Source organism: Podarcis vaucheri (genome assembly GCF_965113315.1).
Source record: "Podarcis vaucheri genome assembly, chromosome: 13".
Taxonomy (NCBI): domain Eukaryota; kingdom Metazoa; phylum Chordata; class Lepidosauria; order Squamata; family Lacertidae; genus Podarcis; species Podarcis vaucheri.
In genome coordinates, this window is record NC_138751.1 from 38,587,814 (window position 1) to 38,602,650 (window position 14,837).

Sequence of the window (14,837 nt, forward strand, 5' to 3'; positions counted from 1 at the left end):
CCCGGGGGGGCGGATATGGCCCAATCACCTTCTAAATCCAGCCCCCGGACGGTCCAGGAATCAGCGTGTTTTTACATGAGTAGAAGGTGTGCTTTTATTTAAAATGCATCTCTGGGTCATTTGTGGGACATAGGAATTCATTCATTCCTCCCCCCCCTCAAAAAAAAAAAGTCCGCCCCCCCCAAGGTCTGAGGGGCAGTGGAACAGCCCCCTGCTGAAAAAGTTTGCTGACTCCTAGTCTTAGAGCAACAAAGTGTATTAATCCACTTTGATGCAATTCCTCCCACAAATGACTAGACTTGTAAGTGGTCGGCACTGTGGTTACATATAGAAATAAATGGAGCAGTGTGAAACTATGAGCTGCAGGAGGCAGCAGGGAGAAAGAAAAGAAAACAAGGGACACAGACAGGCTGCAAAAAGTTTTGCTGGGCAGCTTAATGCGCTACATCACATTTGAGCCACCCCCATTCAACTCATTACTGAAATGTTCCTTTTTGCCAAGGAGCTGTACGAGGAGTGAACACATGTATTCCTCCTCAGGGGAGGGAATCTCTTCTGTCTCCCCACTTTTCCACCCAGATGTGCCCCTGCCTTGCTGCCCTGCTTGCCTAATTTCCTGTTTTCCCCAGATGCTGAAAAGATGCTTTATGGGGGGTGGAAAGTGGGGGAATCTTGCTACTAATCCCAGATTGACACTTGTTTTCTAACTAATAGGATCAAAAACAGACCAGAGAACTAGATCTGGAAGGGGAAACGTACAGCAGGAGGGTGCCCAACCCAGAGATCATCTTTTCCTGGACTGCGTTAAAATAGAAAGGTTTCTGGGTTCCAACTCTCTGCAAGTTTGCTTATATATTATTGTTGTTCAAGAAAAAAAGGGCTTTTTGATGTTTTGTTTCATCATTATTCAGTGTGCTTTAATTGAAAGCAGAATCTAAAATAATTCACACCAGGCTAACCTGAAAGACCACCTGCCCTCTGTAGAGAGCTGTAGTTTGCAAACGGGTGCTGGGAATTGTAGCTCAGTGAGGGGTAAACTAGCATTCTTTGGAGGGGAAGTCATGGGGTTTAAATATACGGTATGTATGTAACCAAGCGGATGTGGGTGGCACTGTGGTCTAAACCACAGAGCCTAGGGCTTGCTGATCAGAAGGTCAGTGGTTCAAATCCCTGCAACGGGGTGAGCTCCCGTTGCTCAGTCCCTGCTCCTGCCAACCTAGCTGTTTGAAAGCACGTCAAAGTGCAAGTAGATAAATAGGTATCACTCCACCGGGAAGGTAAATGGTGTTTCCGTGCGCTGCGCTGCTGGTCACATGACTCTGAAGCTGTCTGCGGACAAACGCCAGCTCCTTTGGCCAGTAAAGTCAGATGAGCGCCACAACCCCAGAGTCGTCTGCGACTGGACTTAACAGTCAGGGGTCCCTTTACCTTTACCTTTTATGTAACCAAGAGGTCTCCCACTCTTCCTTCCCATCCTGCTATGTGAACTTTCAAAAGGAGATATCTCACAGAGCGAAGCCCTCCTGCACACTCCTCTTTTCTGTGTGGAGGTGTCAATTGTCTGCCCAACTAGATGGGCTCCAAACAGCTGCTGGAATGGGAGGATTGCTCACCCCCCTTTTCTTCTTCTTCTTCTTTTATGGGCGGAAATTGCATTCTGGCCAGTAAAAGCCAGATGCAGCAGATGTAGGGAAATGAGACTTGTATTGTTGGAGGCTGGTGCGGGGGAAGAGCAAACTTTAAAAATGGGCATGGCTGGTTGTTGCTGAAGTTGTCTGCCCATAAAAGGCTTAGTTAGTTAGCAGATGCCTCTCTGTAGTAAGATGTGTAATGCTAAGGCAGGCTCTTACCCAAGTACAAAATCCAAGATCAGGAAAAGAGATAACTCTTTGTACACCGGGCATCACCTTCTGAGGCAGTCCATTCCACTGTTGAACAGCTCTTACCGTCAGAACTTTCTTCCTAATGTTTAGTTGGAAACTCCTTTCTTGTAATTTGAATCCATTGGTTTGGATCCTGCCCTCTGGAGCAGCAGAAAACAAACTTGCTCTATCTTCCATGTGGCAGACCTTCCGATATTTGAAGATGGAGGCTCCAATACTTTGGCCACCTCATGAGAAGAGAAGACTCCCTGGAAACAACCCTGATGTTGGGAAAGATGGAGGGCACAAGGAGAAGGTGATGACAGAGGACGAGATGGTTGGACAGTGTTCTCAAAGCTACCAGCATGAGTTTGACCAAACTGCAGGAGGCAGTGGGAGACAGGAGTGCCTGGCGTGCCAGTGTGGTGTAGTGGTTAAGAGCGGTAGTCTTGTAATCTGGGGAACCGGGTTCGCATCTCCGCTCCTCCACATGCAGCTGCTGGGTGACCTTGGGCCAGTCACACTTCTTTGAAGTCTCTCAGCCCCACTCACCTCACAGAGTGTTTGTTGTGGGGGAGGAAGGGAAAGGAGAATGTTAGCCGCTTTGAGACTCCTTAGGGTAGTGATAAAGCGGGATATCAAATCCAAACTCCTCTTCTTCTTCTTCTTCTTCTTCTTCTTCTTCTTCTTCTTCTTCTTCTCTGGTCCATGGGGTCACAAAGAGTCAGACACTACTAAACGACTAAACAACAACAACAACATATCACCTCTCAGACAATCGAGATATGCTACTTATACAGCATTCCCCTTATCAACAAAGCTTGTAACACTATGAAAAAAAGAAAAAATATTGGTCTGGCAATGGCCTGAAGGCCTTCAGTGTACCTGGCCAAAGAGGAAAGGACCCTGCCCCCCATGAGGCTGACAATCTAAAATATGGCATAGAAAAATCAAAAAGTGGGTATGAGGATCCTTTGCCCCATCAGATGTTGCTAAACTACAGCTCCCACAATCCCTGTCCATGTTTGCTGGGGCTGGTGAGAAGTGTAGTTCAATAAATATATAGAAGACCAAAGGTTCCCCATATAAAGGAAGCAGTAAACAGGAAAAGATTATTAGGATTTTTATTATACTGTACATTGTGATTTATAGGGGAATAATAATCGTAATCCAGTAGTGATGTATGGAAGTGAGAGCTGGACCATAAAGAAGGCTGATCGCCAAAGAATTTATGCTTTTGAATTATGGTGCTGGAGGAGACTCTTAAGAGTCCCATGGACTGCAAGAAGATCAAACCTATCCATTCTTAAGAAAATCAGTCCTGAGTGCTCATTGGAAGGACAGATCCTGAAGCTGAGGCTCCAATACTTTGGCCACCTCACGAGAAGAGGAGACTCCCTGGAAAAGACCCTGATGTTGGGAAAGATGGAGCGCACAAGGAGAAGGGGACAACAGAGGATGAGATGGTGGGACAGTGTTCTCAAAGCTACCAACATGAATTTGATCAAACTGCGGGAGGCAGAGGAAGACAGGAGTGCCTGGCATGCTCTGGTCCATGGGATCTCAAAGAGTCAGACATGACTAAAGGACTAAACAACAGGACCACGGATAATACAGTGGTGCCTCGCAAGACGGAAAGAATCCGTTCTGTGATTCTCTTTATCTAGCGGTTTTTTCGTCTTACGAAGCAAGCCCATTGACGGATTAGCGGATTATCGCTAATAGCGGCTTTTAGCCGCTTTTAGCGGCTTATCGGATCAGCTGATAAGCAGCTTAGCGGCTTAGAAAAGGGGGGAGGGGAAAAAACCCGCAGGAACGCGCAAGACATTTTCGTCTTGCGAAGCAAGCCCATAGGAGATTTGTTTTGCGAAGCACCTCCAAAACGGAAAACTCTTTCGTCTAGCGAGTTTTCCATCTTGCAAGGCATTCGTCTTGTGGGGCACCACTGTAATCGTAATAAATTGCACGGAAAATAATCGTAATAAATTGCAGATAGCCATGCTGGACCAAAAGGACCTTTATAAAGGCCGTTGAAAATGCTGCAAAAAAGTCAAATGTTTACTTACATCAGAACTGCTCATCAAGGGTGTATGACTAAGAGTTTTGATGAACCTAAAAGCTTGCACGCTTCTTTGTAAGCTTTTTACCTGGTACTTATTATCAAAAAGGCAGGTGATGACAGGTGATGCACCTGGGCAGAACGTCCTGTGCAACTTTTAAAGGTACAGCTGCTCTCTCTGCCTGCAAATATCGAGCCTGTGCTGTCATAAGGGCAGACTCCCTGTGTCAACACACTTCACTCTCTCACCTGGTAGAGGTGCATCTGAGGCTGGCTGTCAGGGCTGAGATTAGCAGCACAAAATATCTGGTGAAAAGATCGTGCAGCGGCTGGCCTCATCCTCTTCCCACTTTAGGCCCTGGAGGGATGTGGGAAGTTGGCAGTCTCCCTCCTTGGTCATGAATATGTCCAGGAGGAAAGGGGATTAACAGAGCTAACTATAAAACAGACAGGAGTTTATTTGGCCCAGGGCTGGGGAGAGGTAACAGCATGGAGGAGAAGGTGGAGTCAGGGGTCCTTGGGTAAGATCAAAGCGAGGGATGTATCTCACATCCTTCCAATAATAATAATAATAATAATAATAAATTTTATTTATATCCCGCCCTCCCCAGCCGAAGCCGGGCTCAGGGCGGCTAACAACAATAAAATAATGCAACATTCTAAAATCATTTCATTATAAAATTAATTCAAATCAAATTGATGGCAACCATTGGGTTAGAGTTCTGTGAAGATTGCCAAAGGAGGGAGTCAAGCTGTGCCCTGGCCAAAGGCCTGGTGGAACAGCTCTGTCTTGCAGGCCCTGCGGAAAGATGTCAAGTCCCGCAGGGCCCTAGTCTCTTGTGACAGAGCGTTCCACCAGATTGGAGCCCTGGCTCTGGTTGAGGCCAGCCTAACCTCCCTGTGACCCGGGACCTCCAAGATGTTTTTGTTTGAAGACTGTAAGTTCCTCTGTGGGACATACCAGGGGAGGCGGTCCCGTAGGTACGAGGGTCCTAGGCTGTGTAGGGCTTTAAAGGTTAAAACCAGCACCTTAAACCTGATCCTGTACTCCACCGGGAGCCAGTGCAGCTGGTATAGTGCCGGGTGAATGTGATCTCGTGGCGAGGACCCCGTAAGGAGTCTCGCTGCGGCATTCTGCACCCTCTGGAGTTTCTGAGTCAGTCTCAAGGGCAGCCCCACGTAGAGCGAGTTACAATAATCCAGTCTGGAGGTGACCGTCGCGTGGATCACAGTGGCTAGGTTCCTTGGGAGACAGACATCTAGATTCCTTGGGAGACCAAAATGGTCGATCCGTGGTCCTGGAAGATGGATCGTTGTGTCTTTAAGAACTGTGTGCATGCCAAGCAGATGTTCAACAGATGAAGCTTTCCAGGAACTGAGCTAGTGGTAGAAAGAGCTCTCGTGTTGAATTTCTGACTCCATTAATGGCACTGGAATCCTGAAGTGAGACAGGTCAACAGCCCTATTTGTGAGGTTGGATTCCTGGCAGGATGAGCTCCATCCAGCTTTGTAGAGGACCAGGACAAACTCTCTTCTGGTAGGCCCCTTCTGTGCCACTGAGCCCTGATTGGCTTATTTGGTTGCAGCGGTCAAATCTCCTACAATGCCCAAGAATGATGCTAGGTGAGAAATTTGAAGGATGGTTAGATCTGGCCTCTGGTGCTGCTTGGAGAGCTGGACTGAGATGGGAGGAAATGGAGGAGTAATGCATGCCTCAGATGTAGGCATGACCAAGAATGCCAGCTCTGGTTCATGGGTCCTCAAGAAATAAGAGAGTTTTGGCTGGAAGAGATGTGAGAACAAGGAAGAACTGCCAGCGAAATTATGGCATGCCCACTTTCTCTAGAAGAAGTATACTTGCAAGAATACTGATTTTTCAGGAGTATGGCAAGAATATACGTACATCGGCTCTATATTTTGGAAAGCGATTTGTCTGTCAGTCTCGCTAGCTGTCCATCTGTTCTCTAGGTGTTCGTTCATGTGCCTCTCAATATATTGTTGCCTGATTTGGCACAGCGGTTCCTTATTTCAAGGAGAGGGTTTTGGTCTTATTCTGGATACTATCCAAAGCCATATTCATTCAAGATGATGGACTAGACTAAACTGGCACAAAGGTTTCTGAGATGGAGGAGCAGGTTTCGGTTTACGTTTGGAAACTGTTGGGTGCCATGTTAAATCAAGATGGCGGAGTGAACCGCTCTAAATCGCACTGATTTGTATATCTCTGAAGATAAGTAAAGGTAAAAGGACCCCTGACTGTTAGGTCCAGTTGCAGACCACTCTGGGGTTGCAGTGCTCATCTCTCTTTATTGGCTGAGGGAGCTGGCATACAGTTTCCGGGTCATGTGGCCAGCATGACTAAGCCACTTCTAGCGAACCAGAGCAGCACACAGAAATGCCATTTACCTTCCCGCTGGAGCGGTACCTATTTATCTACTTGCACTTTGATGTGCTTTGGAACTGCTAGGTTGGCAGGAGCAGGGACCGAGCAACAGGAGCTCACCCCGTCGTGGGGATTTGAACTGCCGACCTTCTGATCGGCAAGCCCTAGACTCAGTGGTTTAGACCACAGCGCCACCCATGTCCCATCTCTAAAGATATTGATGCCCAATTTGGCATGAAGATTCCTGAGATCGGGGAGCCTATGCTTGGACGTGGGACCTCATTTTGAATCAAGATGGTGGTATGAAATGTTCCAATTGGCACTAATTTGGACGCCTCTGAAGATTTTGCCAACCAATGTGGTGTGATAGTTTCCAAGATTGAGGAGTGGGTTTGGGTGTGTGTGTTTGAATATCATTGGATGCCATTTTGAATCAAGATGGTGGACTGAACTGTTCCAAATGACGTGCATTTGCACACCTCATAAAAGTAAGATTTTGAATCAAGCTTTTGGACTGAACCTTTCGAAACTGCTTTGATTTGAACCAATTTTTGCAGGAAATGTATTGGAATGTCCACTAGATTCAGCCAAAGCTGCAACTCTGAATTGAATCAGGCCAATTCAGCTGTTCAGCGATGAAACTGACTCCCTCAAATGGTGGGCTGTTCTTCACTAGAGGTTTTAAGCAGAGGCTGAATGTCCACTGGTCAGGGATTCTTCAGCTGAGATTCCTGCATCGTAAGGCATTGTACTCTTTGAGTTCCTTCCACCTCTACAATTCTGTGATTCTGTGAATCAGTTCAGGTGGATCTGTGCTTTGACTGAGTCAGGTCAAAAAAGCCCTGAATTGCTCTAGGTTGGGCAGCCTGGAGCAACCGTCAGGGTGCAGGGCGTCAGACAGGAAGAAGGAGAGGTAGATAGTGTCTGCCAAGCGCAGTGTGGGGCTGTTTTCAAGAAGGCCTTTGAACAGCTCTTATACTGCACTGTGGCTGTTTGTTTCCAGCAGAGGAAGACACACACATATGCCAGTCTGAGCTGAACTGACCCTCAACTCTCTTATCACTGCAGGGGTCTGTTCTGCCAGCATTCTCCTTGCAGGGAATTCTGCACCCGGCAGAGTTTAACCCTCCTGCCCTCTGCAGGGCAGTCAGGGAGGAGGGGGAAAGAGACGCATCTCCTTATCACCCCCCCCCTTCACTGTACAGGGTTTAAAAAAACCTCTTATTAGTAGACATTAGCTCTGCCCTCACCCCCGCCAGACTCCAGATCCAGATCATGTGTTCCCCAGATCCCTGGCTTGATTCAGCAGGAGAACAGCCGCAGCCCTAGAAACTAACAGAAAACACTATTTATAACTCTCGTTAATTTTTGTTTCTTAGAATTCCTGAGTGATACCTGGAACTTTCAACTGCTACTCTATACTGCATGGATAGGCAAACTAAGGCCCGGGGGCTGGATCCGGCCCAATCGCCTTCTCAACAGGCGATTGACGGTCCAGGAATCAGTGTGTTTTTACATGAGTAGAATGTGTCCTTTTATTTAAAATGCATCTCTGGGTTATTTGTGGGGCATAGGAATTCATTCATCATCCCCCCCTCCCCTTCAAAATACAGTCTGAGAATCAACTTGTTTTTACATGAGTAGAATGTGTGCTTTTATTTAAAATGCATCTCTGGGTTATTTGTCGGGCATAGGAATTCATTCATTTTTATCCCCCCCCCAAAAAAAATATATAGTCCGGCCCTACACAAGGTCTGAGGGACAGTGGACCGGCTCCCTGCTGAAAAAGTTTGCTGACCCCTGCTATACTGTATTGGGTTTGCTAGTTCTCATTCCCTTTGTAGGCACTGCCTCCTGGTGTACGCAACGGGGACCACTCCTATCTTGTCACTGGACTCTAGAATTCCCTTTTTTCCCAGCACTGCCTGGGATTACCTGAATTAAGGTCGGGTGGGGGCTCCTGTGGGCTAGGAAGGCTGCTTGTTGAGACATCTTTCCTCAGCCAAAAGCCTCCCTCTCTCTTGCGCATCATTGAGTGGCATGGGAGCACCTCTTGGGGGCAAAGAAGGTGGTGAAGTTTCCCTGTCAGGAATTACTGCCCCTCAGCGGGACATTCCTTTCCCCTCTGGGCTTTTCCCACTTCAAGGCCAAGGAGGAGGTAAACCCTGTTTCTCTCCTCCGCTTGATCTCTCATGTTACCAGGACAGGCTATTCTTAGCTACCTGGAGATGCAGCGTGTTTACGTTGGAGACAGAAGTTTGCCCTCAGCTGACGGGGAACCACGTGTGATTCCCTGGACCCAAAGTTAGCACAAGGCGTATGGGGTGGGGCGTGTGACATCTGCCACTGCTGCCTCCAGTGACCCTGCTCTCAGATACCTACTTGCCTCCAGAATTACATATCTATCCATCCCTCCATCCTTCCATCTCCTCACTTGGAGCAAACATTACCTTTAATACCATGCATACAAGTGTTTTCGAACCTTTCTGGATCCAGGAGTCTCACCTTCTACTTTTAGCAAGCGATCTACTTCTTATGCTTCTTATTATTATTAGAAGCAGCACCTTTCTCCTCCATCTTTCCTCGTCCTTCTTTCTGTGGCTTTTTGCTTCTTCCCTCTGCCGTTTTGCATCAGCTTTGGACAAGTGTTCAGCTGCAGCCACCAGGGCCGGCCTAAGACATTTTGTTACCTGAGGCAGAACCGCAAATGGTGCCTACCACCCTCACCCCACCTGGCCACAAGTCCAGGTGCGCAGTATCCAAAGATGACAAAGTTATTTGGGCAACTGAGACAGAAATACCCCCCCCAGGACCTCTCTCTCGAAGCAGGCAAGTAAATAAAAAGGCAGGGGAATCCATTTCCTGCCTTTCGGGACACCCAGAATTAGCTACCTGAGGCACATGTTTCACTCTGCTTAATAGTAGGGCTCGCCACGGTAGCCATTTTAGATGGACTTGTGGTCTATCAGCCAATGATCCCTCAGCTGAAGATTAGTCATGTATAACAAGAATAGCTCTCTCCTTATATCACAGACAGAATAATATTTACCATGTCATGTTTCCACTATGTAGCTCTAGAAAAAGCCCAGGAGCCCCGGGGGGAGATAAAGGTGGAAACCCACCACAGGTGATCTGACGCTGGGAGGCACACAAAGGGCACCACCATATTCTGCCCCATAGAAATCGTTGCCCCCTCCTCTGTTCTTAGGCTTCCTTCAAAACTTCCCTGCCCCTTCTCTGGTTGTGTACAGTATTGTATAAATGTGGTTCAAAATGCAGCGAGGAAAATGACCTCCTTGCATTTTAGGCTGCTAATGTGTACACACGGCCAAATTTATGGAGGGTTAAGACTATCAAGAGGGACGCAGGTGGCGCTGTGGGTTAAACCACAGAGCCTAGGACCTGCCGATCAGTAGGTCGGCGGTTCGAATCCCCGCGACAGGGTGAGCTCCCGTTGCTCTGTCCCAGCTCCTGCTAACCTAGCAGTTCGAAAGCATGTCAACGGTGTTTCCGTGCGCTGCTCTGGTTCGCCAGAAGCGGCTTAGTCATGCTGGCCACATGACCCGTAAGCTGTACGCCGGCTCCCTCGGCCAATAAAGCGAGAGGAGCACCGCAACCCCAGAGTCAGCCACAATTGGACCTAATGGTCAGGGGTCCCTTTACCTTTACCTTAAGACTATCAATGGCTTCTAGCCACCATGGCTATTTTGCTGTGCCTCCACAGCCACAGGCAGTAGTGGTTCTGCTGGGAACAGCAGGAGGGGAGAGGGGTCTTGTTCTCAGGTCCTGCTTACGGGCTTCCCACAGGCATCTGGCTGGCCACTGTGAGAATAGGATGCTGGACAAATGAGCCACTGGCTTGATCCAGCAGAGTTCTTCTTGGGTTCTTAGAGAGGGCACTTGGAAAAAGGCCCCGTTGTGCAGATCTTAAATTTTGGAGCAGGTACTACTCCTCTTCTATACCTAGATGCTACAGACAAAGGGGGACAGATCGAAGGAATTCTGTGATGGTAGGTGGTGGTGCATGTAAAATATAATAAAAATAATAAAAATAATAAATAAAATAATTTATTTATACCCCGCCCATCTGGCTGAGCCTCCCCAGCCACTCTGGGCGGCTCCCAATCGAGTTTTAAAAACAATACAGCATTAAATATTAAAAAACTTCCCTAAACAGGGCTGCCTTCAGATGTCTTTAAAAAATAAGATAGCTGCTTATTTCCTTGACATCTGATGGGAGGGCGTTCCACAGGGCAGGCGCCACTACCGAGAAGGCCCTCTGTCTGTATTGCCAGACATCCATCCAAACTTGAAACCTTGTCCAAAAGCCCTAAACATACCAACAACAATGATGGCGGTATATCTGTTTTCTTGTAAATCTGTACAGAGGGGAGGAGAATTCATTTTGTGTGTGTGCATGCACCCTGAAGCTTTACAGTGCAAAATTTCAAACTCTTCTGTCGCCATGTACATTGCTTTCTATGTGCTAGCCAAGCCGAACACAATTTAGCTGAATAATGCAGCCTTTCCCTCTCTAGGATTTGGTCCAAGGCTTCATCTGGGCAACTGGTTTCCACAAGGGGACGCCCTCGCCCTCAGAGATGTCATCCTGCATTATGCCTTTTTTAACAAGAGTGTTCGGCTCCCCTAAAGTCTTGCTTGTCCAGCCAATTTTTTGTTGCCTGAGCCTAGTTGGAATCCAGGCTATTCTGGAAGCCTATATTTAAACTTTGCCACCTCAGCGGGCCAGAGGTGATGACTGGGCCTCCCAAGACAGGGATGGAGCTAGGCTTATGTACCATGAGGGAGAAGCTGAGAGGAGGGGCTTAGCAGGAGGTTCATTCTGGGTTGCTCCTGAGCTAATCGAAGGCCTCTTTACCTCATCCTGGGTTTTGTTGACACAATCTGAAGAGGATCCCGGGTGGGGAAGGGAAATAGAAAACTCTTCTCTGTTCTCAACAAATAACAAGTGCCGTGTACTTTATTGTAGAGAAATAAAACGGGATGAGAAACCTTTTCTCTTCACGGCAACATACAAGATGGCAGCTGGGAAGTTCTTCTAGGAGAGAGAGAAAGACTTCTCTATAGCGAAAAGCAAAAGCAGTGTTCTGTAAAAAACACATCCTCTTACATCAGGTGGAAATCCAGAACCCCAGTAATCCATTGTGTCAGTCACTAGATTCATCAGTGTGTGACGTCTGGTTGAGAGTCCTCTTGAACGTCAAGTGTGAGTTTTTCAAAACGGCACTTGGCAAGCAAATCGGCAACTTCTCCAAATGTTGAAACGTGTCCAAATATTCCCCCGGAAGAAATGGCCTCATCATGAGCCTGTCATTGCTGACAGAAGCCAGTTGCCTAGGTACATAGGAAGATTGTTTCTTTGATAGAGGCCCAACTTAACTTCCGCTGGAAGGCGACAGAACTTCTGGTGAGCAACCATGGGGCTAGTAAGTCAGATAAATAAGCATGAGCACCTGAGGTTCATTCGCTTGGCTATTATCTTTGCAAGGGGCTGATCAAGCTGGAGGAACCAGGAAGCGTTTCCACTTCCACAATATGGGGTAGAGGCAGTAGGGTAGAGGCAGCAGTGGCAGACCTTGTGCCACTGCTGAAAGGTGTGATGGCATCAGAGGCAAAACATCGGGTGGGGTCCACTTGAAGCCCCCTTTCTTCTGAGGTTTCAAGACAAGGATGGGGAGATTCCATGTATGGTCAAGGTCAGAAGACCCCCTTGCCAAAGGTATATTAAACCCTGCCTCTGAAATGTGATTGGGTATTGTATCACAGAATCGAGGCATTGCTATGTATAGTTCACTTTTAACAAATTAGCTGTCATGGGAGATGCTTCACAGCATAGTTCCACAGTTAATCCTTGTGTGTGGACAATCCCCAGCAGGTATAGCTGCTACATAGCTGAGAACAACCAAACTGCCAATCTCTTACTCTGAAGCATTCCCACCCCCACCGCCCAATCATTTCCATGTTTACTCAGAAATATGTCCCACTGGGCTCACTGGGAAGCATGTGTCCTGGAAACATGTGTACCACTGCAGTCTTAATGGTGCTGCTATGGGAGGAGTGAGGAACCAATTGCTCTCCATAAGTTATTGGACTACAACTCCCATCGTCCCAGGCTGGCTGGGGTTGATGGGAATTGGAGTCTAATAACATCTGGTGGGGCACAGTGTTTCCCTATCCCTGCACTATGGAGTGAATCACATGCATATTACTGTTCCATGCACAACAGTTACGATGTATGAATAGCACTTGCAACTAACATATGGTTACCAGATTTTTTTCAATGAATCCGGGGAAATTTTTTTTATTTTTTTTGAAGCTGAGTAGCAACAGGGAGTCAGTAGTGGGGATGGTGAGGCAAAAGACCCTGGGCCCAAGCACACATGCATATTGTATAAAGGTGCAAAGTCCTTCTTTCGCACCCTGTGAAACATAAATGCATAGAGTTTTTAAAAAACTGGGCAATGGCGCGCTGCATGCCCATAACTCCCGAGCCTCCCCTGATCTCCTGCCCCCTTCCCCCTTTATTTTGATCGATCGGGCGGCCGTTGCCCAGGAGGGGCACAAGGCGCGCGGTTTCTCTGCCAGGCAAGGTGCAAAGCCCTTTTTTCACACCCTGTGAAACATAAATGCGCAGAGTTTTTTAAAAAACTGGGCAATGGCCGCCTGCCCACAACTCCCAAACCTCCCCGGATCTGTCAAAACAAAGGGGGAAGGGGACAGGAGATCTGTACACCAGACGTCCCCGGTTCCTTTTCGGCAGTGGCGGCGGAGGCAATCAGCAGCCCAGAGCCTGCCTGGTAGCGCAGTTGGCTCTGGCTGGCATCAGGAGCTGCTTACTGTTATGACGCCTGCTATTTTTCCTCGCCGGAAGTCCCCATATGATGTGTTGCGCTCTGGGCTGCTGAGGCTGCCACTGCCACGTTTCCCGGGGACAGATTTGCAAATCCGGGGACTGCCCCCAGGAACCGGGGATGTCTGGTAACCCTAAACCAGGGGTCTGCAACCTTTAAGACAAAAAGAGCCACTTGGACCTGTTTCCGAAGGAAAAAAACTGGGAGCCGCAAAACTCGTCATTATAAAAATAACTTTTTTGTCACTTTCTTATTATTTCTTTGTTTGACCCCTCAGAATTACTCCTCCTCATAGAAATAAACGTTAAATTAACAAGTTACCTTTTTGTGTGTGTGTGTTCTTCACTCACCTTAAAAACAGTGACCAGTGTACATGCCCCCTTTCAATGCAGTGACCAGCGTACATGCCCCTTACAATGTAGTGGGCGGGCGGGTGGGTAGGTGACATCGGGACGGTGTGTGACTAACGCACGCACCACCCCCATGCGACGTCACAGCCAGTACAGCGCCCGCCACAGTGGGGAGTGTCGGGGCGCACAATGCGTCTCCTCCCCTCGCTAGTATCCGCCCCGGAGCTGCGGCAAAGGTGTAAAAGAGCCACATGCGGCTCCGGAGCCACAGGTTGCAGACCCCTGCCCTAAACTAACAGCAACTCTGGCAACTTACACAGCTCAGGACTTTAATACCTTAAGGATTGCCTCTCCCCATATGAACCGACCCAGACCCTGCGTATGTCATTGGAGGCCCTTATTACTGTATCTTTAACAGGTGCAGCTTTGGCTGTGGAATTTCTACCTGTGATGCAGCTGTTAAAGACCCAGAAGCTCAATGGGGTGGGTGTGGGTGGGGGTGGGGAGAGAATGGCTGTCACTCTTATTTACTACACTATGCACTCAACAGTAGCACCAATTCAGAGGGTCATTCTCAGCAATTTACATGTCATTTTTACTTTTAACATGACAGCGCCCTTCTCTAATGCCGTTTTTGTGCAGGTACACATAAGGCATTTATAAAATTCACCATAATTGCAGTTCTGCAATGGTAATGGAAGACTTAGGACTGAGCTACTCATGCAGCGGAATCACATGGTAGCCTTTCCTGGACAAGATTGCAAGAGAAGAGCAGCCTCTCTGAACATTCCCCTAAGACGGGGTTGTAATCTGCACATAGAAAACTAGCACTTAAGGGGAAAGCAAGTCTATCTTCTGCACAGGCAAGGAAAAGGTGTATGGGAAAGCATGTGTCTGAGGGCAACAGATGACCACTTTTCTATATGATAAACTTATGCAACAGTTTCCACGTGGGTTCCAGCTGTCTGGATCCACACAATAACAAGCTCCTGCTTCTAGACTACTGAATTGTATCTGTTCTTTAAACAGTGACTTGTGTGTCCACAACAGCAGAGTAATAATTGCAAGGTAATTGAATATCAACAGCGACACAGCCAGCGCAAGTTTGGTTAGCAACGACAGTGCAGCTATTCTGTACACAAATCACACTGTGGTTACTGGATTACACAGAGAAATTACATGCTACTCGGATGTTTGAAAAATGCAGCATACATGCGAGGTCACAGCTGTTACAGAGATGGTTGCCACCTATATTTGTGGTCCTGGTTGTTAAACAGCTACAATGCAGCCACTATGAGATCGAAGGTTTGC

General features: G+C 47.7%; 2 protein-coding genes across 2 annotated transcripts in view; one reads left to right on the forward strand and one right to left on the reverse strand.

Moving 5' to 3' along the window:
- NTF4 (neurotrophin 4) overlaps positions 1-2,066 on the reverse strand; it is a 43,806-nt gene extending 41,740 nt beyond the window's left edge. Inside the window, exon 1 of the mRNA XM_082194547.1 lies at positions 1,435-2,066. The gene's annotated coding sequence lies outside the window, so the exon portion shown is untranslated. The remainder of the gene's footprint in view (positions 1-1,434) is intronic.
- The window catches only part of SNRNP70 (small nuclear ribonucleoprotein U1 subunit 70), a 116,507-nt gene that overhangs the window by 56,536 nt on the left and 45,134 nt on the right, over positions 1-14,837 (forward strand). The window lies entirely within an intron of this gene.